We start from the raw sequence: 4075 nt of genomic DNA, 5'->3' as shown, positions 1-4075 counted from the left end.
ATATTGATTATATCAATGGCCTTGCACTCTCCTTTGGGATTCTCTTCTGTATTGCTTGGGAGAGTGCTAGGAGGAGTTTCAGTAACCCTTTTACTCAGCTGGCCCACTTGTGCCTTCAAATTTCTAATGGAGGATCTTGTTTCAGTCGTGAAACTAAGAGTGGCCTTAGATAGATCAGAGTCTATGTTAGCTAAGCTAGAAGGATTCTGCTCAGAATGCTCTGTCTGTTGATGAGATGATGATGGGAAAGGTTTGCTATTACTAAACCTGTTTCTTCCACCATTGTTATTATTGAAGAATTATAGCTGTTGCCAAAGGATTCACCCATGTAATTCACCTCTACCATTGCAGGATTTTCAAGATCATAAGCTTCTTCTTCAGAAGATGCTTCTTTAGTACTGTTGGATGCGTTTTACAATCCATTCAGACTCTGAGAGATCATATTGACTTGTTGGGTCAATATTTTCTTCTGAGCTAGTATGGCATTCAGAGCATCAATTTCAAGAACTCCTCTCTTTTGAGGCGTCCTTTTACTCACAGGATTCCTCTCAGAGGTATACATGAACTGGTTATTTGCAACCATTTCAATAAGTTCCTGAGCTTCTGTAGGCATTTTCTTTAGGTGAATGGATCCAGCTGCAGAGTGGTCTAGTGACATCTTGTAAAATTCAGACAGACCATCATAGAATATATCTAATGTGGTCCATTCTGAAAGCATGTCAGAAGGACACTTTTTGGTCAGCTGCTTGTATCTTTCCCAAGCTTCATAGAGGGACTCACCATCTTTTTGTCTGAAGGTCTGAACATCCACTCTAAGCTTGCTCAGCTTTTGAGGAGGAAAGAACTTGGCTAAGAAAGCCGTGACCAACTTATCCCAAGAGTCCAGACTATCTCTAATTTATGAGTCCAACCATGTTCTAGCTCTGTCTATTATAGAAAAAGGGAAAAGCATAAGCTTGTAGACTTTAGGATCAACTCCATTATTCTTAACAGTATCACAGATCTACAAGAATTCAGTTAAGAACTGATAAGGGTCTTCTGATGGAAGTCTATGGAACTCGCAGTTCTATTGCAGTAGAGAAACTAATTAAGGCTTTAGCTCAAAATTGTTTGCTCATATGGCAGGGATTGAGATGCTTATTCCATAGAAGTTGGAAGTTGGTGTGGTAAAATCACCAAGCATCTTCCTTGCATTGTTGTTTGGTTCGGCCATAATTGTTTCTTTTGCTGCTTCCTTTTCGAAAATTTCAGTGAGGTCCTCTTCAAAGTTTTATGCTTTAGCTGCTCTTAGCTTCCTCTCCAGAGTCCTTTCAGGTTCAGGATCAGCTTCAACAAGTATGTCTTTATCTTTGTTCCTGCTCATATGAAAGAGAAGAAAACAAAGAAAATATGGAATCCTCTATGTCATAGTATAGAGATTCCTTGAGGTTTCAGAGGAAAACAAGGGTGGAAGGATGAGGTAGGTAAGGAAGAATTCAAACACACAAAGAGAGATGGAGTTTGAATTGACAATGGAAGAGGAATGTTAGTGTTTAAATAGAAAAAGATAAGAGAGGAGGGAGAATTTTCAAAAAAAAGGAATAAAATTTAAAATAAATTTTTGAAAAATTGTTTGTGGTTTTGAAAAAGATAGGGAATAAAGTTGAAAAAGATAAGAAGTTATAAAAAGATTTTGAAATTAGAATAAAAAATATGTGATTTGAAAAAGATATGATTTAAAAAGATATGGTTGAAAAGATAAAATTAACAAGATTTGATTTTTAAAAAGTTAATGACTTGATTAACAAGAAACTAAAAGATTTGATTCTAAATTTCAAATATTGAATCTCTCTTAACAAGAAAGTAACAAACTTGAAAATTTTGAATCAAGATTTTTGAAAATATGAGGAAAAGATTTGATTTTTGAAAAAGATATGTTTGAAAAGATATGATTTTGAAAAAGATATGATTGAAAATATTTGATTTGAAAAAGATTTGATTTTGAAAAAAAATATGAAGATTTAAAAAAGATTTGATTTGAAAAAAAAATTTCTCTCCTTGTGTATCCTGGCGTTAAACGCACAGGAGCTGCAAGTTTTGGGCGTTTAACGCCCAATTGCTGCATGGTTTGGGCGTTTAAACGCCCAGCCAGGTACCCTGGTTGGCATTTAAACGCCAGTTTTCCTTCTTCACTGGGCATTTTGAACACCCAGCTTTTTCTCTATAATTCAACTACTTTATGTTCTTGGATCTTTATTTTGCTAAATCCTTTATTCAAGAAGATATGTTTTCAATTTTGAAAAACAACAAAATGAGTCAAAACATATAATTCTTGGATCAAAACACAAGATATATGCAAGAACATTATGAACGTCAAGATGAACACCAAGAACAATCTTGAAGATCAAGATGAACATCAAGAACTCAGTTTTCTTAATGAAAGAAAACATCGAGGACACCAAACTTAGAACTTTCTCATGTTTGGGCTATATGAATTCAAGAATGAATATGTAGAACATCATGCAGTGCAAATCAATGAATCATGAAGATCAAACAAAGCAATTCATCAAGAACAACTTGAAGATCATCAAGAACACAATGCATGTGTTTCGAAAATTGCAAGACAATTAAAATCATGCAATTGACACCAAACTTAAAATTTGGCCCTAGATTCAAACAAGAACCCTGAAATATTTTTGAGTTTTTATGAATTTATGAATTTTTTTGGGTTTTTCGAAAATTGTTTTGGAAAAAATGAAAAAGAAGAAAATTTTTTTGAAAGATTTTTCAAAACTTTTTGAAAATAAAATAAAGGTTGAAACAAAAAGAAAATTACCAAATCTGAGCAACAAGATGAACCGTCAGTTGTCCAAACTCGAACAATCCCCAGCAACGGCGCCAAAAACTTGGTGCACAAAATTGTGATACACAATGGAAACAAGATATTGGTACGCACAATTGTAATCACGACTCTTTTACACAACTTCGCACAACTAACCAGCAAGTGCACTGGGTTGTCCAAGTAATAAACCTTACATGAGTAAGGGTCGATCCCACGGAGATTGTCGACTTGAAGCAAGCTATGGTCACCTTGTAAATCTCAGTCAGGCGGATTCAAATGGGTTATGGAGTTTTCATAATTAAAAGATAAATAAACAGAAAATAAAGATAGAGATACTTATGTAAATCATTGGTGGGAATTTCAGATAAGCGTAAGGAGATGCTTCATCCCTTCTGAATCTCTGCTTTCCTACTGCATTCATCCAATCCTTCATACTCCTTTCTATGGCAAGCTGTATGTTGGGCATCACCGTTGTCAATGGCTAATTCCTGTCCTCTCAGTAAAAATGGTCCAAATATGCTGTCACCGCACGGCTAATCATCTGTCGGTTCTCGATCATGTTGGAATAGAATCCAGTGATCCTTTTGCGTCTGTCACTACGCCCAATTCTCGCGAGTTTGAAGCTCGTCACAGTCATCCCTTCCCAGATCCTACTCGGAATACCACAGACAAGGTTTAGACTTTCTGGATCTCAGGAATAGCTGCCAATAATTCTAGCTTATACCGCGAAGACTCTGATCTTTCGGAATGGAGGCTAAGAGATATACGCTCGATCTAAGGTAGAGTGGAAGTGGTTGTCAGGCATGCGTTCATAGGTTGAGAATAGTGATGAGTGTCACGGATCATCACATTCATCATGTTGAAGTGCAAGCGAATATCTTAGAATAGGAATAAGCTTGAATTGAATAAGAAGACAATAGTACTTTGCATTAATACTCGAGGAACAGCAGAGCTCCACACCTTTAATCTATGGTGTGTAGAAACTCCACTGTTGAAAATACATAAGTGATAAAGGTTCGGGCATGGCCGAATGGCCAGGCCCAAAACGTGATCAAGAGATCAAACGATAGATGCTAAGATTACCAGATTCCAAGATGAAAATACAATAGTAAAAGGTCCTATTTACAATGAAACTAGCTACTAGGGTGTACAGAAATAGGTAAATGATGCAGAAATCCACTTCCGGGCCCACTTGGTGTGTGCTTGGGCTGAGCATTGAAGCTTTCACGTGTAGAGGTCTTCCTTGGAGTTAAA

Source organism: Arachis hypogaea, chromosome 6, assembly GCF_003086295.3.
Source record: "Arachis hypogaea cultivar Tifrunner chromosome 6, arahy.Tifrunner.gnm2.J5K5, whole genome shotgun sequence".
Classification (NCBI taxonomy): Eukaryota; Viridiplantae; Streptophyta; class Magnoliopsida; order Fabales; family Fabaceae; genus Arachis; species Arachis hypogaea.
Note: the sequence above shows the minus strand (reverse complement) of the source record.